We start from the raw sequence: 23588 nt of genomic DNA, 5'->3' as shown, positions 1-23588 counted from the left end.
GGGCTGATTCCCACCACTGGGGGGGCTGATTCCCACCACTGGGGAGGGCTGATTCCCACCATTAGGGAGGGCTGATTCCCACCATTAGGGAGGACTGATTCCCACCACTGGGGAGGGTAAATACTCACCATTAGGGAGAGCTGACCCCCAGTACTGGAGAGAACTGATTCCTACCATAAGGGAGAGCTGATTCCCAACACTGGGGAGGACTAAGTCCCACTATTAGGGAAGACCGATTCCCATCATTGCAGAGGACTTATTCCCAACTCTGGGGAGGGCTGATTCCCACCATTAGGGAGGGCTGACTCTCAACATTGGGGAGGACTGATATGCAACATTTGGGGAGAGCTAATTCCCAACATTAGGGAGGGCTCATTCCCAACACTGGGCAAGGCTGATTCCCACAGTTAGGGAGGACTGATTCCCAACACTGGGGAGGACTGGTTCTCAATATTGGAGTGGGCTGAGTCCCTCCCAAAAAGAAGGCAATTGTGTTACCCTCAGGCCATCAGGAGGGACAGAGGCATCGGGATGCTGAGCTCACTGTTGTACTCTTCAGTCTCAGGTTACTGACCCAGGTGGATTCTGAAAGGCAAGGAAATCATTGATGCCCTCTTTAATGACCTATGCCCCACAGGTTCTCTACAAAGCAGGGCAGAAAAGGGTATCAAGGAGGTATGGGGAGGCAAATGGAAAATGGCCCACCCACATGCTGTGTACTTTACTTTTAGATGTTCATTGACTACCTTCCCCTATTAGAAAATGAGATTCTGGAGGACAACTATTTAGCGAGTTTCGTTCCCTGCTGTGTCCCAAGTATCTGCAAGCCGTGAGCATGCAAAGGATATTCGTTGAAAGACTGAAGAGGAGCAAAGAAGAAAACTGTTTGCCCAATATTTAACAGGAATTAAGTAATAAGAGACTAGCAGTATTTTTTATAATGAAAATATTTCTGAACGGAATGTTTCCCTATGGTATACAGGGTCTTATTTTGGCCATTCTGCCCAAAGCAACATAGCCAAGATATATAAGAAGGAAAATATAATGGGGTACCAAATTTGCGAAAAGATTATGTTTATGCTTTGCTTGGAGTGAAGAAACGTTGAGACTGAAGTATTTAAAATTGCCTCTTAAAAAAATACAAGAAATACATCTTTCTCCCAACGTTTCAGACCTGTGGTCTAAGAATGAGGGATGGTTGCCAGGATTACTAAAGAAACTGTGTTCAACAGGAGAAAGATGTCAGGTTGTGGGATTTTCTGCCAGGAGAGGTTTTAGAGACCAACATTTTCTGGATTTGATGACAGGTAATGACATTAACTAATTACAAAACTAATCACATTTGGAGCAGTGGAAGCTGAGATCATGATAAGCGTAATCAAATCCCTGACTTCAGGGCTTTGGGAATCGGAGGATAAGCTTTCTTCTATTGCAAAGCTTGACCAGATGACTTTCAGGGCTGTTGGTCTGAATATTTTGGAAGCTGCAGATACCAATCGAAGTCTGAACGAGGGCGCTGAATTGCAGCACTCTGTGGCCTGATTGGCAGTCAGCGAGGGGACTGCACTACAGGGACTCTGCATGGGTCCCTACTGGCTGAAGATGAGTCCTGCCCATTCCGTTGTCAGGAGTTCCATTAAGGTACCTTCCTGGCCCCATTTCTCTTCCCCTAAAAGCCTGAAGACCTGTACCTCCACACCCATATCTCTGGTTGGGTTGCCTTGAACTAACTACAATCCGCAAGAGGATCTGTTTCTTCCTCTACAAGTAGAGAGAAAAATGTCTTCCCCATTTACCTCAACACATGGATGTAAGAATCTGGTGAAATGTAGTTTACTTTCCATACTATAAACCTCTCTAAATAGAAAACATGTTTTGAGTCTTAAGCCGAAGTAAAGGCCCAAGTGCCTACATTATGAGTCCCTCAATCAGCAAAAAGGTAGGAAACTATTCCAGTTAAGAAGCTGGCTACCTTCTAAAGGTCAGTTCCTCTGCCATGTTGTCCCCTCTTCCTTCTTGTTGACTCTGGCCTCCTGGGAGGAGGGGGATGAGGTCCAGCTCCTTCAAAGCCTTTCCAGCCCTTTAAGGAGACAATAGGGCCTGGAGCTGTGCTGTGGAAATGCCCTGGTCATTCTTCCCGTCTACTCACATTCCTTCAGCCCCTGGTGTAAAACTTGAAAGGAAATGAAATCCTAAATGTAAACACTATCTTTCAGTCACTTGGAAAATTATCTACCTCTCCTTTCTCTCTCTTACCAATTCACTCACCCTCAATTAAAGCCGTCCTTTGAGTTCAGCCTCACTTTTCAGAAACCAAGCAATCACTTAAGAAAGAGAAAAACATTAAGAGATCCAGATTTCAATTAACTTTGCCATTGATTTTTGTGTAATTCTAGGGGAGGTATTACTCTTTTGGCAAAGTAGAGGCAAAGAACTCAAAGATTAATGAAGGTCCTAATGACAGCAGTGGGCAAGGACTGAGACATTTGCAATCCTGTCCCCCAGGCCCTGCTGAAAAGCAGAAGCAAAACTAGGAGGAAAATGGCCTGGAAGTGAGGCCTGTGACTAGCCCACAACAATGTCTGTCATTCAGGTGGAAAGCCTTCCGTGGTCAGTGGATACAGTGTTTTCTTTCTTTCTCTCTCTCTCTCTTTTGTTTTTGTTTTTGTTTTTTGAGATGGAGTTTTGCTTTTGTTGCCCAGGCTGGGGTGCAATGGCACGATCTAGGCTCACTGCAACTTCTGCCTCGCAAGTACAAGTGATTCTCCTGTTTCAGCCCCCCAAGTAGCTTGGATTACAGGCATGCACCACCACACCCAGCTAATTTTTTTGTATTTAGTAGAGACGGGGTTTCACCATGTTAGTCAGGCTGGTTGTGAACTCCTGACTTCAGGTGATCCACCCGCCTCAGCCTCTGAAAGTGCTGGGATTACAGGCATGCGCCACTGTGCCCAGCTGGATACAGTGTTTTCTTGTACTTTTTCATTTTAATGTAATTTGTGTATTTGGTGATTTACATAATTGTGCCTGGGTTTTTTTTTAAACTGATCAATAAAATATACATATCCAACCTTGCCTTTTTAAAAGCTGCAATTATTTCATAATTTTAAATATATATTGATCATAACCAGGAACCAGTAGGTTAGCACAAAAGAGCACGCATGTACACACACATACACACCACATAAATACAATAGAGGAAACCACTGATACAGATATAATTTTTAATGTGTTATGTCATTGGATGTCTATCAGAGGAAAAATTCTCTGTGAAAATAGATTTAAAACAACAGGCAGTTTAATCAGATAAGCACACAGCATTCATCTTTGTCCGCTAGCAATATGATTGCAGCATAATGAATGAAGGGTGGGAGCTCATCAGAATATGTCTCTTCTGAGCAATAAAGTAAAACCAACTGTCATCGAGCATCCTTTCCTGTGGTGGGAGCTGGAGCAGGATCTGCCGCTGTGATCATCATCATCATCATCAATAGCTAAACTATTAGACTTGAACAAAGAAAATAAATGATGCAATTTGGGATTTTATGTTAAAAGGTTTATTCCAATTTATGCAATGCCCTAATGGGGAATTTAGCATTGCAACACAACTCGCCAACTTGTGGAAGCCCCCGCTAAGGTAGAGCAAGGGTTCCCTTCTATGGGGAGTCAGTGAAGAGAAACTACCTTTCAAGGAAGTGTAAAGGGAGTGAATTGGAGCAAACATCCTCCTCTCAAACCAAATGCAAAGAGTGAGGCTATTCAATTACAAGGCAACCTAGGTAAAGCTATAGAATGCACTTGTTGCTTGCCGCTCTTGTGCAAAAAAAAAAAAAAATTAGATTTGTGTCTGGCTCTGTAGCTCAGTCAGAGTAAGGCTGATGGCTGCTGTCTCACAGGGAACAATAGGGTTGGTGAGGGAACCTGAGGGTGCCAGCACACCCAGTGGCCCATGTAAATGCCCATGCATTTGTTGACTGCCTGCTATGAGCCAGCCCTGTTGAGGGCTTTACCCCTCACATGACCTTGTGACCCTGTGAGGCAGGTCCTGTTATTCCCTCCATTTTACAGACAATGCAGAGACATGAAATGGGTTATTGCATTTTAAAGACACATTGAAAGCCACACAGCCAGTACTGAGAATACCAGGTAACCACTATGAAGCTGCTCAAAGGAATTGAATTATTTGAATGAAAAATCAGAGAAGTGGTGGGCTGAAGACAGGAAATGATTTGGCTTAGTTGTAATCATCTCCAAAACAAAAACTGACTTGCCCAGCTCCCCCTCCATCTCAGCAGTGTTCAGCAACATTTCTATGAGTTCCACCGACAGACAAGTGTCCTCTCCCTGCCCTGCCTTCCAGAATCCCTTTCTACCACCACACCTCCAGAATCTACCTGCATGGTAAAACCAGTCCCAGGACTGACACATGCCTCATAGATTGCTGAGAGAATGGGGGCCAGGAATGGAGGTGAGCCAAGACCCTGGAACTGTGAACTCAGCAGCTACCCCCATCACCCAGTCCTCAGGCATTGGTTCTCCCAAACTGCCTTGGACACCCTCTTGTTCCACCCATGTGGCCCTTGCCCTGGTGTCTGGAGAACAAGGACAAGGCTCTTTCTCTCTTGAGACCCCACCATCATGACCATCACTTCCCTGCAGACTTGCCTACTGCCCTGGGTGTATGCTCTCAAGTGCTTAGCTGGGCTCTGAGGCCTCTTTGCTCCCCTAAGGACTGCGGCTGTTACAAAACAAAACAATGTCTTGGGTAAGGCTTGCCTATGGATGACTATATCAGAAACCCCAACAACAATGGCTTGACCAATAACATTTATTACAGGACATAAAAATATCTGATACAGTGCTCAAAGACACAAGCAAGGAGCCAGGCTCTTTCCATCTTTCAATCAGGTCAACTGTGCCTTGATCGTTGCCTGCCTCGGGAGCAAGAAGGAGCTGGACCTGGAAGAGCAGCCATGATGGACTGTGGCCTGCAGCTCATGGGGTGTACTATTGTAGGCATCTGAGCGCCCCAATTTGTAGGGCAGTTGGGAAAGGGAGCTTTTGGCTTTCCAGCCTCCACAGCAGGAGGCTAGTTAGAGTGGGGATATCTAAATGCCAGTTAGAATGGGGATTGCAGAGGGGATTGAGGGAGTCAACCTAAAGAATCTGTCACACTCAGGAGAAGACTCGTTTTCCACATTGTTTCCCACCCTGAAGCCCCGAGCAGGCAGTGGCCAGTTGCTTGAATGAGGAAGAGGTGAAAAGAAACACGGAGTGGTAAAAAGGTGGATAATGCTCATACAATATTATCCCACCTCATGGGTTGAAGAACACGGTCTGGGTAGGTGGCCCAGAGAGAGCTCACAAGCTGTGTGTGGGTCCACCACAGAACCAGACTGGGAGTAAGACACCAAGACCTCCGATTCCAACCCCTGCCACTCACTCATGGGCAGCATGACCTACACCAAGGGCCTCTATTTTTCCATTCTGACCCTGGCTTGGGCTAAGAGACCCAACAGGCACTTGGTGAATACATGCCAAGCCAATGAAGCTCCTATGTTTGTGAATGGAAGAGGCTGGGCTAGAACACTGCAGGGCCTTGCTTCCGTGACATAAATGACTCCAGGAGGCCTAGTCGCCAAGCAGAACCACAGAGGCCCAGCCATTCTGTAAAAACTGTGTGCTACTCAGCTCTCTAAAGGGCTCCAGAAAGGTCAGTTCCAGGCTTGGTTCAACTGCAGAGATCCAAGGCGCCCTCCAACCCCTTGAGCTCCACGTTCATTCTGGCTGCTACCTGGTGTGGCAGAAAGTCTGACCTGCTGAGCCCATCTCTTTATCTGTGAAATGAAGACAGTAATGCCTACCTCACAGGGCTGTGTGAAGATGAGAGATGATGGATGCCTGCCCACCCAGGCCTTTTTAGTCTGCAGTATTGGCTCTTCTCACAGAAGACCCTGGGGACTTGGACTGGACCAAGAACAGAATCCAAATCAGTGCTGACTGCTAGAGATGTGAAAGGGAACATTCCCACCTGGGTAAATCTACCTCCAGAAGCTGCTCCAGAAGTTGGTTTTTTATGGGGAAGGGTTGGTGGTAGGCAGGGTTGGCTGAGAATGCTCCCCAGGCTGGCATGGCTGATTGGTACCAAACTGTGGGAATTTGGAACTACTGACCTCAATTTGGAACTACTGACCTCAATTCAGCATAAAACTGTGGATGTTGATGTGCCCTGATGTGGGGTGGCATTTTCATCTTTTACCTACAATGATAGCATTTGCAAATAGATTGACTCCTTTAGGCTCTTTGAGTACCTTTAAGACTATGTGCTTCTATATAGGCATCTGTACCCAAGTATGAAAGAGGATTTTTAATCAACACTCAGCGTAGAGCAAGTAAAAATGATGTGTTTGCCACAAATAAATAAAATAAAATAAAGTCCATCTCTGGCAACATTCGTGAAGTCAAAGTCCTGTGTGTTTGAGCAGACTATACCTGAAGTTCTGGTGCATTCTGTAAGCTGCCTTGTAAGGTGAGAGGAAGGCAAACTACAGCCTGTTCAGAGGAGGGGGCTGGTGTGGCTACCAGCCACAAAAAGAAAACTCCTCCACAAAGCCAAGTTGAAAAAAATAGGACTGTTTTGCCTGGAAAAAAGAAACAACAGGTAAAGACAATCTTCAAATATTTGGAGAGAGCTTTCATGTTTAAGAATGAGCCTTATTTTATGTACATCAAGAAGGAAAGCTACGCCTGTAATCCCAGCACTATGGGAGGCCAAGGTGGGAAGATCACTTGAGGTCAGGAGTTCGTGACCAGCCTGGCAAACATGGTGAAACCCCGTCTCTACTAAAAATACAAAAATTAGCTGGGCATGGTGGTGTGCACCTGTAATCCCAGCTACTAGGGAGGCCGAGGCAGGAGAATCACTTGAGCCTGGGAAGCAGGGGTTGCAGAGCAAGACTCTATCTCAAAAAAAAAAAAAGGAAGGGAAACTAGTGCCAATCATAGAGCTACAAGAAGACAGGTTTTTACTCCAGTGGGAGACGGAAGTGCAGTCCTGAGGGGCAGCAGGATCCACAAGCTAACAGTATTCACGACTTTAGGATGAGAGCCTGTTGAAGACATCATATCCCACTTGCCTTGTGGAATTGTGGTGCCAACTAAGGAGACCATTGTCTCAGACCCCCCTGCCAGCTACCTCTCAGGTGCCAACTCAGCCACACTGCCCAGGGTCATTGCCTAATTGTTCACCAGAGCTGCCTTGCAATAGACTGTAGAGCACAAGATCGAGCGGAGCCTCTCCTTGGGTACCTTGCCTGGTTTCTCTCCTCCCACCCTGGGGCTTCTCTGTTGCCCCTGAAGCATGAGATATCCCAGCAAAACTCCGTGCACAACCATGCTCAGCCCAGAGGTAAGAGGAGGAAATAATGGAGGATTAATAACCCATGACAAAAGCCACTTACCAATCAGAGGCTGAAGCTGGCAAACAAATTATTTTCCCTTCCTCACTCTCCCTCCACCCAATCAGTCTGTCCTGAGACTTAGTCACTCATGCTCTGGGAGGATGGTCCCTGTATTAGTTTCCTGTAGCTGCTGTAACAAATTACCACTAACTTGGTGGTTAAAAACAATAGAAATGTATTATCTTATGGTTCTGGAGGCTAGAAGTGTGAAATCAGTATCACTGGGCTCACAGCAAGGCATTGGCGGGGGGTGTGCTCCCTCCAGAGGCTCTAGGGGAGAATTTCTTCCTTGCCTACTCTGGCCTCTGGTGGCTGTGGCTTGGCTTATGACCACATCACTCAGATCTCTGTCTCCTTGATCACACTGCCCTCTCCTCTTCTGTGTATGAAACCTGCCTTTGCGTGCTTCTTGCAAGGACGTTTGTGTTGGGCTGTACCATTCACCCAGAAAACTCAGGGTAATCTTGCATCTCAAGATCCTAAATGACATCTGCAAAGTCTTCGCCATATAAGGTAACATTCACAGGTTCCAGGGATTAGGATGTGGATATTTCTTTGGGAGCCAATGTTTAGCTTACCAAAGCCCCAGGTGATGGAGTAGTCAGCTACGTGTCATTTGATGACAGCTACGTGTCATCAAATACATCAATAATGCACCCTTGTATTTGCTCCTTGCATTTCAGCCACACTACCCTTTCTTCCAAACTCCTACTACGCTGGGATTGAACTCTCCATGAAAGGGGCAGCACGTGAGATTTTCCTCAAGCTCTACTTTCTGGGAAACCCAGGGTAATATACTTAAGCCATTAAGAACAGTGCACACAGTAATGATAGTCACAGTAATAGTGGTGATACAGTATAGTTTTCAAAGAGGTTTAACTTTCTTCCATAGTATTGCTTAATCATTAAAAAACAGACTTACACACTGAGAGAATGGAGGCCTTCTATTGCAGTGGAATTTTACACTTTGTTGAAAAATCTATTTCCCCTCTACAAAACATTGCCAACGTGGTGACAATTTTTTCAGTAGAATACCTGCTAAGTGAATAGAATTAGAAAAAGAAGTGTATTCCACAGCAAATGGAAGAAAATTCACTCTGTTAGAAGAAAGTTAAATAAATTAATGTTGACAACTTCCTTACTGACAAAATGTCTTATCTGTAGCAACATTAAGTCCTTCTATGAATATGCCTTTTGTATGATGAAACAAATTATGTTTCTTAAAACAGCAGTGTCCTGGGTCCTAGGAATATCTGAGAAGTCACGTACTTCATGGATGAATCACAGAATTGATACTATCACCTCCAAATTCAGTCAGCAAGGCTGTGACTGCCTTTTGTGGGGGAAATGAGGAGAGTAAGGCAGAACTTTCTACTGCACCTCTCAGAGGTCTTTGCAGGTGACAACTGTATAATGAAACATTCTGAAAGGTTTTTTTTCATTAGGCAGCTTGATTGGCACCTTTGTTTTAGAGAATCTTATGACTTTTAGGTTCACCAGTAAATCTGATGAGAACAAATGATATGGTTTGGCTATGTCCCCACCATAGCCCATTGTAGTTCCCATAATCCCCATGTTTCATAGGAGGGACACATGGTGGGAGGCAACTGAATCATGGGAGCAGTTACCCTCATGCTGTTCTCATGATAGTGAGTGAGTTCTCATGAGATCTGATGGTTTTATAAGGGGCTTTTCCAGCCTTTGCTCAGCACTTGTCTCTCCTGCCACCATGTGAAGAAGGACATGCCTTCTTCCCTTTCCACCATGATTGTGAGTTTCCTGAGGTCTCCCCAGCCATGCAGAACTGTGAGTCAATTAAACCTCTTTTCTTTATAAATTACCAAGTCTCAAGTATCTCTTCATAGCAGCGTAAGAACGAACTCATACAACAAGTATCCAGTGACACTGAATATAAGGAAAATATTGGCAAACTTCCCCTACTAAAAGGGCAAATATCAAAATCAGAAACTTTTAAGTACTTCTCTTACTATGACAAGGCAAATGCAATATTTTGGTGGAAGCTGCTTCCTCTAGGCATCATCTCATCTCAGAAATTACAAGACACATCATTGAATAAATATAATCTGAATGAAAAGCTGTATTGAACAGCATGGTAAAATAAGCCTATATCTAACACACCCATGTTTAATATATGTCACTTAGCTGGGTAATTCATATTTGAAATGTCTTTGATATGGATTCACTTGGACTTTATGTACAAAATCTTAGCTTTCGCATCTCCCAAGCCTGGATCATTTTCATCTTTTAGTTGCTAGTACAATCTACTACCAACATTTCAGTATCTCTCTTTCTCTTTTCCTTTCATGGTATGTGCACTCAAGAGACAAGCATATGCACACAGTGTAAAACAAGGTGTCAGGCAACATTTTGTAGAACAACAGGATTACTCTCCCTCTCCAAGTTCATCTACTTTCTCTTTCTCCATAGCACAAATGAAAGCCAACTCCTTGGACAGCACAGAATAAAACAGAAGAATCTATGGACTTCTGGAGGATTCCAGCCATAGGAGTCTAAGGACAAAATAACTGAAGAGTTACAACTCATCTTTATACAGTCATCACTCCCTGGAAAATTTCAGCTCTTTTTCTAGCTCATACAGGGCTCTTAAATTATGTTAAATAGCAGATGAATGAGTGAACCAATGAACTAAAGGACTGAACATTTCCAAAACTGTAGAAAGACACATGATGTAAAGAAGCATTATGGTATACCGGAAAGAGTAGTGACTTAAAGCCAGGAGAAGTAACTGCCAGCTGTTCTACTGGCTTACTATATGATCTTGGGCATGCTACCTAAATCTCATTTCCTCGCATGCCAAATAGGGATGATAATTTATTCTAAAGCTTTATAGATAGCATCTATACCACAAATATAGTACCTATATGGTTTGGAAAACAATTGGATTCACATTCTCTCACTTGATCCTCCCAACCACCAAATGGTGGGAAAGGATGTTCATCATTTGTCCTGGAAGCAGAAGTCCACAATGTTGACCACAATGCCTTGATGTAGTTAATAAAGCTGCACTCTAAGCCAGGAGTTCCAGATATGTGTACACCTTCTTCTCCAGAGAGCAGGCAGAGAAAAAGATGGCTATAATCAGTGATTTACCCCTGAGACAATAATGGCAGAATCTTATCTCTAACCATGACTTCTTACCTTAAATCATTCTTGCTGCCTGCCATCTATATACCTGCTCTGAATACTCATAAAATTAACTCACAGCCAAAGGCCCTGAGCATTTCTTCAAATGAGTACTACATAAAAATACCTATAAATTTATTTCTCAGTATGGAGTAGGTATTGAGTAAATGAACAATGAGCTGGATGGAGAACATCAGGAATTGGCAAACTTTTCCTGTCAAGAGCCAGAGAGTAAATATCTTAGGCTTCATTGGCCATATGGTCTCTTCCACAACTACTCCATGCTGTGGCGCGAAAGCAGCCATAGATAATACAGAAACAAATGAGTGTGTCTGTGAGCCAATAAAACTTTATTTACAAAAGCAGGTGACAAGTCAGACCTAGCCTGATTGGGCCTTGTTTTCCAACCGTTAGACTGCATCCACTTTGAGAAAAGTCTTGTCAAAAGCATCATTTTAGTGCTTTCTTTTAGAGGCAGGGTCGTGACAACTCTTGATTAACACACACATCCAGGCACTTTGTCTCTCTTCCTCCGTTGTCCTTTGATAAATACCAACTGGCAGAGGGGACATGGAGCATTTTTCCTTCAATTGCAGTGATTCTGAAAGACAAAGCCGGGGCAGAGATTAAAACCAGACCTCAGGTCTTTGTGCCATGCTCGGCATATCAAGTGCCCCTCTTCAAATTGTACTGAGCTAGCTGTATACCTTAATAAAGAAAATAGAACTATTCTTTCACTTAATAGTCTTTTAGTGAGGGTATGGGGGCCAGGTTTATGAAAGCCCTTATAAAATACTGGCTGAAAGGAAATAATACTCCTTGGCACCACAGAATCTTTTTCATGTGAAGCTACATGATCACTTTTCATTTTGTTTCTCAAGCACTCCATGGCACCCATCCATGTATTAGGCTAATAACTGCATGAATCTAGTTAAAAGGAGCCAAGCAATTATTTTAATTAGAAGAGAACAAATATAATGCTCCTGGCTTCTGTTTTAAGGGGCAAGAAGGAAGTAGTCAGGGTTCAAAAAGATCCCACAAAATATTTTTGTGAAAGGAAAAATAATTAAGGCCAAATTTAGAATGTACTTGCAATAAATGGGCCAAATAAAATGAATGGCATCACTGTGCAGCTAGAACTCATTCATAGATAAGAGCCCCAGAAAGTCCGTTTCTACATGATACCATTTTGATGGTATAGCCAATTTTACAAAGTGAAGGTGAATGTCTAGCAGAGATTTAATGATCCTTGTGAATCTCCCACATGATTTCCTAAAGAGAATCTGTGTAAAATCTTTTATTAATAAGAGATGGGGGAAGGATATTGGTCAATTTGCTTTTTGGGCAGGATTGTTTTTTCATTTACATTCTTAAATTGCTCAAATTTGTTTCTCTGGAAAAATCTATCTTCACAGCAAATCCTTGTTGCTAATCCCTTCTATAAAAAGCGGATTCCATCATAAGAGGATTTTAATCAGCTAGACTGAACTCAGTTGTACAGGAAGAGATTGTTATCTACAGATCTTCCTGAGCCTTTGCCTTCCTGCCTCCTTCCTGCCTCCCTTCTGGTCATGGCATTTTGACCATTTTATTCCACCTCAGGCTTCTATAAAGAAATGAAATGAAACTCAAAATAGTCAACTAGTCACCATTCTTCCTTCTGTTTGGATCTGTCATTGTTTATTGTGCATCTGTTATCTACCAGCAAACAGGAAGTTATGGGTGTACATAAGTGACTAAAACCTAGACCTTGCCTGCAAAGAGTTTACAGTCCAGTCTGACAGACAGACACATGGGCAGAAAGGACAGCCAAGCAGCCCAGCTGGGTGGAGGGCAAGGTTACCTAGCCTGAGCTGGCTGTTAAAGAATGGATTATCTAGAAGGATATGGATAGTCTATTCCAGGGAGAAAGGTCAGCACAAGCAAAGGCACAGGCACAGAGAACCACAGGGAGCACACAGAGTTGGAACCAGAAGATAGAGCTGCAGAAATGTAAAGCCAAAGACTAGAGTGAGACAGGAGAGCAGACTGAAGAGGTGAGCAAGAGCCAGGTGCTATGGTCTGAATGCTAGTATCCTTTCAAAACTCATGTTGGAACCGAATACCTGATGGGATCGTATTAAGAGGTAGGGCCTTTGGGGAGTGATTCAGTCATGGGGGCTCCCCCATCATGAGTAGGACTGGTGCCCTTATAAAAGAAGATCCAGGGGGCTTCCTTGCCCCTTCCACCATGTAAGAATGCAGCAACAAGGTGCCATCTATGAAGCCCTACCAGACACCAAATCTGCTGACACCTGGATCTTGGACTCCCCATCCTTCAGAACTACCAGCGATATATTTCTATTGTTTATAAATTACTCAGTCTAAGATATTTTATTAAGCAAACTGAATGGACTAAGACACCAGATCATGCAAGAACCTGCACCACATTGATAAACCTGGACTTCATCTTGCAGAGCAATACAGAAATCACCTGGTTTTCAGCAAAGGACTAATGTGGTTAGCTTTCTATTTCAGAGTCAGCACCTGCATGGCTGAGAAGAAGATAAATGGAGAATAGTATCCCATAGACGCCATTGCCCAGGCAAGAGGTGACAAGGCCTTGAACTGGGACAATACTAAGTAGGAAAGGAGAGCTGGGATGAGGAATTATATGCATGCTACTAAAGGATATTTTAAAAATAAAAATTAAAAAGTCTTTGGAGCAGTGACTGACAAGGTCAAAAGTCAGAGATTAAATTGACCTAGAAGATTCTTGGCAGGGATCATATATTTTATCTGAACACTTGTCATATGTCCAAAAAGGTTTCTCAACTGATGAGCCTTGATTATGGGTTCCAGGATTGAGATGCAGTAACAAATTTCAGCCTTGGGCACATGAACATACCGCTGAGTGCCATATGGAAACTCCCAGAAGATAGTCTAATTCCTATTTACTTTCCCATGCAAAACTCACACAAAACCAGCTTCCTGCTAAAAGTCTAAGTTAAAATACACAGAAACATAGAAAGACAGAAAACTGTAGTGAGTCCTTCTCAGGATAAACTACATATATGTTTAACTACTATATGAGATTAGACTCATTTATGTTTTAATTTCTAAAAGACTATATACTTCTCAACTTGTTTTACGAGCCAGTGGAACGTTGATAACACATTTGACAAAGACATTACAATAAAAGAAAGTTACAGGTAAATTTCATTCATAAACATTTCTATAAAAATTATTTTTAAAAATATGACCAAAGTACATGCAGTAATATGTAAGACAAATATTACATCACACCCAAGTTGAGTTTAATCCAGAAATGCAAGATTGGTTTAACATTCAAAAACCCATTGAATAACTCACCATGCTAACAGAATAAAGGAAAAAAGTAATATGAGCATTCTATAAAGAAGTGGGTGCTTAATTTATGACAAAAGTGTCCCTGCAGAGCATTGGAAAAAGGAAGTCTTTTCCATTCATCATGAAGGGTAAGTAGATATCATGGAGTAAAGAACCAAACTTGATCCCAACCTCACACCATATACAAAGAGCAATGCCATATGGATTGTAGATCCAATTGTGAAAGCTGAAACAACACAACTTACAAAAGATAATATGAAAGGATATTATTATGGCCTTGAAATAAGCAAAGCTCTCCTAAATAGGACACAGAAAGCATTAACCATAAAGGAAAATAGACTATATTAACATTAACGTTAAAATCAGCTGGGTACAGTGGCTTATTCTTGTAATCCTAGCACTTTGGGAGGCTGAGTTAGGAGGATCACTTGAGTCCAGGAGCCCAAAACCAGCCTGGGCAACATGGCAAAACCCTGTATCTAGAACAACAACAACAAAAAGACAAAAATTAGATAGGCATGGTGGCGCATGCCTGTAGTCCCAGCTACTCAAGAGGCCGAGGTGAGAGAATCACTTGAGCCCTGGGGGTTGAAGCTGCAGTGAGCCATGATCAGATCATTGCACTCTAGCCTGAGCAACAGTGCAAGGCTCCTATCTCAAAAAGCAAAACAAAACAAAACAAAAAGTTAAGATTTTCTATTCATCCAAAGACACCACAAAGAGAATGAAAAGTCAAGCTCAGGGTGGTACATATTTTTAACATACATAACCAAAAAGCTATATGCAGAATATATATCTCCTACAAATCAAGAAGAAAAGATGAAAAGTCCAACAGAAAAATGGACTTAATATGACCACTTACAAAAGAGAATATACAAAAAGCCTCTATACATGAAAAAGATGCTCAATGTATTAATAATCCAAGAAAATGGAATTAAAACCACAATGAGACTCTATACATACCACTAGAATGACCAAAATCAAGAAGACTGAGAATGCCAAGTGCTAGCAGGGATGTAGAGCATCACCCACTGCTGGTAAGAGTGGAAACTAACACAATCTCTTTGGAAAACTGTTTGGCATTATTTATTAAAGTTGAGCATAGTCATGTTCTACAATTTGGTAACTTTCCCTTTAGTCTATACACAGACTAAACATAATGCATATACACAAGCATCGAAGACATGCACAAGAAAGTTTCCAGCTGCACTGTCTGAAAATAGCCTAAAACTCAAAACAATTCAAATGTTCATCAGGGGTAAAATGGATAAACTGCTGGGCATGGTGGTGCACTCCTGTAATCCTAGCACTTTGGGAGGCCAAAGTGGGCAGATCACTTGAGTCCAGGAGTTTGAAACCAGCCTGGGCAACATGGCGAAACCCTGTCTCTACAAAAAAAAAAAAAAAATACAAAAATTAGCCGGGCATGGTGGCATGAGCCGGGCATGGTGGCATGAGCCGGGCATGGTGGCATGAGCTCATGGTGGCATGAGCTACTCTGGGTCTGAGGATCACTTGAGCCCAGGAGGTCAAGGCTGCAGTGAGCCAAGATCATGCCACTGCACTCCAGCCTAGGTGACAGAGGGAGACCCTGTCTCAAAAAAAAAAAAAATGATAAGTTGTGCTATATTACTGATACAAGGATACAAGGGAAGAAAACACAACAAAGAAAACATACTATTAGCATACCCAACAACATAGACACAAAAATAATGTTGAGAGAATGAAGACAGACAAAAGAACACCTATCCATGTTTAATGTTCTTATCACAATAAAGATGAAATTTAAAAAAGAATACCTACCATATGATTCCATTTACATGAAGTTCAAAAAAGCAAAACAAATGTATGGTGTCAGAAGTCAGGCCATTGGTTACCTTTGAGGGAAAGGGGCCTTCAGGAGCATTGTTCACATTCTCCTTCTTGTCCTGGGAGGCAGTTAGAGGATGTGGTCACTCCAGAATAATTTATTGAGTCACATACTTCTGCTATTTGCAGTTTTCCATATATGGAACCCCAATAAAGCTTCCATTTAAAAGTTTCAAATGTTGATTTCCATTTTCCTTGAAGTAAATAAAGGGAATAAGAAAATATTATAGAATATCTTCATTAAAATCAATCAATTTTAATTTGCTAACCAAGCTGGCTCTTACCTGTGTTCAGTTTGCTCCCCTGATGTCAGCTACAGAGCAGGAAACAGGAAAAACCACGCATATGATTTTCAGGCAGCTGGAGGAAGAGGAAGAGAATGCCTTGCCTGTGAGGAGAATGAATGAAACTGGGACCCTCTGCAATTTAGCTAAGAGGTGAGTAATGCATACAGAGGAAAAAGAAAAAAAGAGAGAGAGAGCTGAAGGTCCAGTGTATAAAATAATGACAATAATAACGGGCCTGCTGGAGGCTCATATATTTCTAGCGTTATATAAAATGGGATTAAAACATAACAAATTTAGACTGGCTACAAGAAATGCTTTTTTGTGAAATGTATAATTAACCTGTAGCCAATGGTTTAGCAAAATCCAACTCCTCCCATCCTCCAAAAAAAATAGCTATTTATAGCAGCCAAACCAGCAACATTGACAAGTATTGTATTACAAAGACTCCCCTGCTTCCAGGCAAAAACTGATCACCAGCTGGGGTCAGGAAGAAAATTTTCCCTTTGGTGTAGTATTTCATGGCTCTGTTATCTAATATTGAACAACTCTCCCGGGCTGAGTAGCATTTGCACCTCCATTCACAGCACCTGGCTCTGGGATCCAGGCTGGAATATTGAAATAGGCTATTGTTTTAATCCCTGGATGGCAACACCTGTATGCCTGTATTTAGGCAACACCTTGTGTTTCCAAAAAGTAAACAATGAATATAATCAAAATTGTTCCTAACACTACTGTTTTTATATCAACAATCTATAAATATATGGAAGAACTCAATATATGTGAGAAATAAACAGAAGGCATGCCTACATTGAGGTAATTCAAAAGATGGCTCTATAATTTACCAGCTTGAATGTCAATTGTTGCATTTTTAGGTATGAAACATTATGAAAAAAAGAGATATTATTCATCAAAGTGATTGTCCTGTGCACTTGTATACCTTATATAATTTATTTTTTTCGGGGCTTTTTACTTCAAAGAAATCACTAGCTAATGACATTTCAGACTTTAGAAATTTTTTCTGATAGCACATTGGAATTCCCCCAGGCACAGAATTGTGAATAAGTGGATTTTTTTAAAGATCATTAACAGATATTACAAACCAATTCAAACGGAGCATTTTCTTTGCAAATTACCTTTAACTTTTAAAGCCATTGGAAAAAAAAAAAAAAAAAAAGACAGTGAGTGATTTAATTTACTTAACCTGTCTACAAATTGCAGCTCTGCGCTCCATCGGCGATTGCATTTTCAACGAAAAAAAAAAGAAAAAAAGAAAAAAGGTCTCTAACTATCTCTAATAGAGATATTTTTCTAAATTATCACACCCGATGAGTGATATTTCAAAAGAAAGTAATGTTTACTTTTTTTTTTATTTAGCAAGTTGCCCTGGAATTGAGAATGTTTATTCTATTGATATGTTTAAAGTGAAAACACAGCCCTACACTGTCTGTATCTGTTGCTTAATTAAAACTCTCCAGCAATTAGCAGGTTTATCATCTCCAGAGCAAATGGATGGTGGTGGTGGAGCTTTGGTGGTGGATTGTGAGTTTTTTTAGGGGAGGGGAGTGCTCTTTTATTTAATGATCAAACCATAGTTTCTGGGCTAAAGAGCTAATATTTGGGGTGAGAAGCACCTTTATTCCTCGAATACATCAGGCCTGATTCTTATTGGCATCAACACCCCGTTGTGTATGTTTTCCATTCAAAGAGTTCCCATGGACTTCAAAGGGAGTTGCCTGCAAAGATGGGAAATGTGGGATTCCTGACAGGCCCCAGAACAGGCCCAGAGCTGGAAGAAACCACGCCAAGAGTACCTCACATTGGAACCCCCCGCAAAACCATGTCACAAAATTAAAGGGTCTCACCTGCCTATGCCATCCCACAGCACACGTGGGAAACATCCTCAGGCTTGCCAAGCACTGCTCTGACTCTGCAGGCTACTAACATATACATATTTGATGACAGTAGAGCTCCATTTATAAGAAAGTATGTTGATAAGAATATTCTTTGAGAATGGTGTCCAGTGCAGACTTTAAAAGGGTCATTGTTTGAGGTACCAGAGGTTTCCTTTATCCCCTTTTAAAGTGCAAAGTCAACTTACTATAAACCAAACAAAATAATTGCACATCCCTTTGGATGTCCCATCAACAACAAATGGGTAGAAGTCTATTCTGATGAATGTTCTATTTTTGGAGTGATTAATTGAATTATTAACAGTAAAGGGGCAGAGAAACTAATATTTCTTGAGTGTTTCTTATGTGCCAGGTATTTTAATTCCTCTCTTTTAATCCTCACCAATATATTATGAGGTAAATGGTATTATCCCCCAATTAAAAGGTGATAAAAATGGGCTTTAGTGAGATCATGAAAACTGTCCACTCCAAAGTCCCATGACAGCAAGTGAAAAGCATGTGGAACCCAGCCCTCCCCAACTGCAAATCCCATGTTTGTCTCTTTATATCACACTCTTTGTTGTCTGCTGATTTCAAATGCCAAGTTCACGTCTTACAGCAACTGCCATTTTTCTAAATGGCTAGAACTCACAGACTGTGGGTTCTTTCCATTCAAGCTCAGACAAGAGATACTGTATTCCAAATGCTGATGATTAAGTTGCAAAAGCATCGTTTTGCTCCAAAGAATTACCAGTGGAATCCTGTCAGGAAACATAGAATGGAAGCTGGTTGAAGATCTACACTAGCTATTCTGAATGTCACACGTGTCCCCAAATGCTGACACACCTAAATGAGTCTCACATGATAAGGGGTGACCCTAGTGATCACAGTAGACTCCCTTGGAAACAAGTCCAAGGAGGAGGCTGGGCCAGGGCTTGGGGATGGCAGAGGACCAAGATGCTTACTGGTAGACAGGTAGCATATCCAGAATCATTACAACCACAAATATTTAAGTGTAGGGACAGGGGAGACAGCCAGAACTTCCATTGATCTTTTTGGTCCCTGCCCCAACCTCAGGACTTCAGAGTCCTAATGAAGTTTAGGATGTGGACACCCAGTGGACACAGAGTGGTTTTAGGGAGGTGGAGTCTCCCGTTCACCTGATGAGCAGACACCAACCAAGGGCTTGACTGTGTGGAAGTGATAAGAGGAGTGGGGATGGTCTGTCAGGGCCACCCCTAAGCTCCTTCCCGCTCACCACAGACTCCTCCAGCAACGGCCTCTGAGGCCACTGGTAGAAGCCCAAGCAATTCTGAATGTGGCCACCATTTGCCTCGGGCTCCCAGAAAGCTCACCAGAACACAGGCACATGTTCCAGAGACCTTGCCAAGTCTTTTCCATTCTCCCAGGCTCCACATCCTTGTTTTCAAAGTGGAGACAATATGAATACCTGCTCAGCCAAGTATGTCTGGTGATGACAAAGGGGACGGATTGGTTCGTGAAAGCACTTCATGAGGTCCAGGCAGTGGGAGGGCATCTCAAGCTGCTTCCCTCTAGCTGCATGCACGTGGCTAAACACCAGACCCCATTCTCCCCACTGTAGCTTGGTCTTGCAGCGAAAACAAATCTAAATGGAAGTGACTTTTTATATAATAGAAATTGAAACCAAAGTTTAAAAATAAAATAAAATGGAATGTTTCTGAGCATGCAACATCCATCTACTGTATTTGTTTTTTGCTTATTCAGCACATTTGTATTAGGTGCTGAGTGGAGGCAGAGGCGCTCCATCACTGGATTTCTGAGCACACTACTTAGCCTTTGCACTTGGGAGAAAGTCAAACTCCTGAACAGGAAGCCATCCTCTCACACCCCACCCTGACCCAGCAGCCCAGCTCATGGCTCTGCAGATGAATAGGACACGTGCCAGGCCCACCTCCTGGGCCTCCTTCATCCCGCTATTCACTGTCAGCCTCTCTGCTTCATCCTCGACTTGCCTGAAATGTCCTCTGCTCAGAAAGACCTGCCAGAGAGCACCTCCAGTCCAAAGCAGTCCTAGCCCTGATCTTCACCCTCATGCCTAGTGGGTTTCCTGCGGAGTCATCATTGCCACGTGTGGCGACACTCTTGGTCTGGGATCTCCTGTACCATCTGTCTCCCCAGCTTGACTGTGACCTTCAGAAGAGCAGAGGTCACCTCAGCCTTGTTTCTGCACTTCAAGCCCCGGCACAGTGCCTGGCCCATAAAGTACACAGGAAACAGGGTTTTGCCTCAAAGCAGCTCACCTAATATAAAGCAACACAAAACCCCACACAGTCAGGGCTTTGTTTCACCTGCTGCAATGGCAGCCCTTGAACTGAAGGAGAAGAAAAGTTTTTCTCTTGTCTACTAAGCTCAAATCCTTTTTTTTTTTTTTTTTTTTCAAACAGAGTCTTACTCTGTCACCCAGGCTGGAGTGCAGTGGCGCCATCTTAGCTTATTGCAACTTCTGCCTCCTGGGTTCAAATGATTCTCCTGCCTCAGCCTCCAAAGGAGCTGGGATTACAGGCACAAACCGCCACGTCCAGCTGATTTTTATATTTTTAGTAGAGGTAGGGTTTCCCCATGTTGGCCAGGATGGTCTCAAACTCCTGACCTCAGGTGATCCATTGGCCTCAGCCTCCCAAAGTGCTGGGATTACAGGCGTGAGCCACTACGCCTGGTCCCAAGCTCAAATTCTTTCCCCTGCAATTAATCTGTTTCTCTTCCCTGAGAGGTGGCCACCCTCACCTGATCTGGCAGGAAGACCTGTGTTTGCTCCCAGCCCACAGAAATGTCCCACATGTTGGTCAGGGTCCTTCCTGCCAAGGAGGTACGGCTTCCCCTTGTCACCTAAGTGTCCTCTTATCTAAATGTAAGATGGTGATAAGCCTGGTGCCCTGAGAGGCGCAGGTGTGACTGTCAGATGGTCCCCCTAGGACTCCCCTGCCAGAGTTAGCCTGGGCTCCAGTGACAGCCCAGAAATTTAGCTCCCATTACCTCATGAATTCCCCACCCTGTGTGCTGCAGAGTGGATGATGGCAAGCAACACTCACAGCATAGTTTATATTCCTTTAATTTTTCTTTATTTTCAAACTAGAGAAGTAATATGTACTTACTGTAACAAGCAAAACAATACTTAAAAAGGTGAATAAAAGCAAATATAATTATTTCTTCCTATCCCACTTCATTACCACTATCTCAAGAATACCAAGGGCATGTGTGCATGTGCCTATATCCATGTATAATATATAAAGAATAAGCCAGGCACGGTGGCTCATGCCTGCAATCCCAGCACTTTGGGAGGCCAAGGCGGGCAGATCACCTGAAGTCAGGAGTTTGAGACCAGCCTGGCTAACGTGGTGAAACCCCATCTCTACTAAAAATATAAAAATTAGCCGGGTGTGGTGGGCGCGTGCCTGTAATCCCAGCTACTCGGGAGGCTGAGGAGGAAAATCGCTTGAATCTGGGAGGCTGAGGTTGCAGTGAGTCGAGATCATGCCCTTGCACTCCAGCCTGGGTGACAGAGCGAGACTCCACCTCAAAAAAATAAAAAATAATAATAAAATACATCTCTAATACATAGCATATATATTATATATACTACACATACCTTATATATCATTTTACATAAGTGGGATCATATACATGCTGGGGGAATTTTAGTGCCGTATTTTGTCTTTATTTAATTATCTATTTTTGCATGCCTTTTGCAGGTGTGGTTCCTCCAGGGACTCATTGGAAAGCGCGGACGTCCTGTGGCCATGGGACCACACCTGTCTTCAGTGCACTGTTTCCCTGTTTGTTCTTGAACATGCCTGCTGCCTTGGTTACACTGGCCTACTGGTGAGTCTTCAGAGAAGTGGCACTGCCGTTTTTTTCTTTTCTCCGTTGGTGGTTTTGGGATATCTGAGATGTCTCCTACTCCCACTCAGTCTCTTTTATTTTCTGCAGTTCCTCTGGGCTGTCTTGTTCCTTGCTCTTTCTAATTGGCTCTCATTTCCAGCTGCCAGCCCCTGCATTGCTTCTGACGTTGTCTATTTCCAGAGACCTTCCCAAATTCACAAATCTCTTGACAAAAGGCTCCTTTCCCTTTCTGTACAGGTGCCTCTCCTTACCCCTCCTCAAACAAATCTTACCCAAGCCTTCACCAAGTACTCAGCTCATTTGTCAGTAGAGACCATTCTTCCTGACCCTTCCCCTACCAGGTCACACATTTGATCAATACATTTGTGTATTGCTTTGTAGATTTCAAACACATTCAAATAGATTACTTCAACAAATTCTTACAACAGCCCTATGAAACAGAAAGGGGTAAGTATATTGCCTTCCCAAATATATAGGTCTTAAAGGACATTAACTGACAATTTGCAAAGAAGACATTAAAATGACCAGACTTTTTAAAAACTCAGTTTCACTATTAGTGAAAGAAATACAAAGTATAAGAACACTGATATACTTTTTGCCTATGAAATTAGCAAATATTTAAAAGAATGATAATACTCACTGTTCGGCAAAGGAGGATAGTGGTGGTACACTAGATTTTTGCAAATAGGAGTGAAAATTGGTGGCACCTCTTTGATTAATACTTTGCCAACACATATTAAATTAGAAAACCATGGAGCCAGGCAATTATAGAAATTTATCCCAAGGAAATAAACAAAGCTATGTAGAACATTTTAGCTACAAGTATATTTTAATATGCAACTGATTAAGTTGAAGTCCAGTCATGCAATGAAATGCTCTAAAAAATGTTTTAATGATAATGTGGAAGAATATATAATATCATGTAAAACATTTTGATATAATGAATAAAAACATTATACAATGATACATACTGTCAAGAGTTCCATATACATGACATATATATATATACACATATGGATATCGATATCATGCACTCCAAAATGGCAAGGAAGGTTATCTCTAAGAGATGATGTTACAGGTGATTTTTATTTTCTAAATTTTGCTCTTCTCTACTTTCTAAATTATTTTCAATAATCATGTATGCTTTTGTGAAAAGAAAAACAGGAAAATTATAACATTAAAAAAATTATCCTTGTTTAAATGGAACCAGTTCTACATTTGGTTCTTTAATCCACTCACTCATTCATTCAACAAATATTTTTTTAACTCCTACTATACACAAAGCACTCTGCTAGATGAAAGGGATATAGTAATCAAAATTTTAAGAAAATTTTACAAAAAGAACTGGTGTCTGCCCTGGAGAAGGGGTTCTTAGTAACTGGGAGAAAGCCAGTGGAGTTCATTAGGCATTACTCTTCCCTAAATCCAAGAAATGGCCTCAGAGGATATCAGTGCATCCAGTCATGCTTGAGTGAGATTTGGCATTGGAACTGGACCTGAAAAAGTGGTTTCTGAGAGAGGGCTGGGAGTGGAAAATGAAGAGAATACATGAGAATGAGAATCACCCTCGCTCTGAGTGCTCCCAGCTACTGGGTCTCCTGGCGGTTTGAGACAAATGGTTGGAGTGGCCTGGCAGTGGCAGAAATGGTCCCATGGGTTGCATAACTTCAGATGTTAATCAGAAGGCC

At 42.3% G+C, this 23588-nt stretch overlaps 1 long non-coding RNA gene across 1 annotated transcript; it reads right to left on the bottom strand.

Moving 5' to 3' along the window:
* Positions 1 to 10952: 10952 nt before the first annotated feature.
* LOC116482886 (uncharacterized) lies at positions 10953 to 19772 on the bottom strand. Its single transcript, XR_004252115.2, has 3 exons — positions 16127 to 19772; positions 15851 to 16036; positions 10953 to 11226 (listed from the first exon to the last, which is right to left on the bottom strand). It is a non-coding gene; the product is annotated as an uncharacterized LOC116482886 (long non-coding RNA).
* Positions 19773 to 23588: the final 3816 nt, after the last annotated feature.

Source organism: Hylobates moloch, unplaced genomic scaffold (assembly GCF_009828535.3).
Source record: "Hylobates moloch isolate HMO894 unplaced genomic scaffold, HMol_V3 SCAFFOLD_15, whole genome shotgun sequence".
NCBI lineage: Eukaryota > Metazoa > Chordata > Mammalia > Primates > Hylobatidae > Hylobates > Hylobates moloch.
This window is presented reverse-complemented; position numbering and strand designations above follow the sequence as displayed.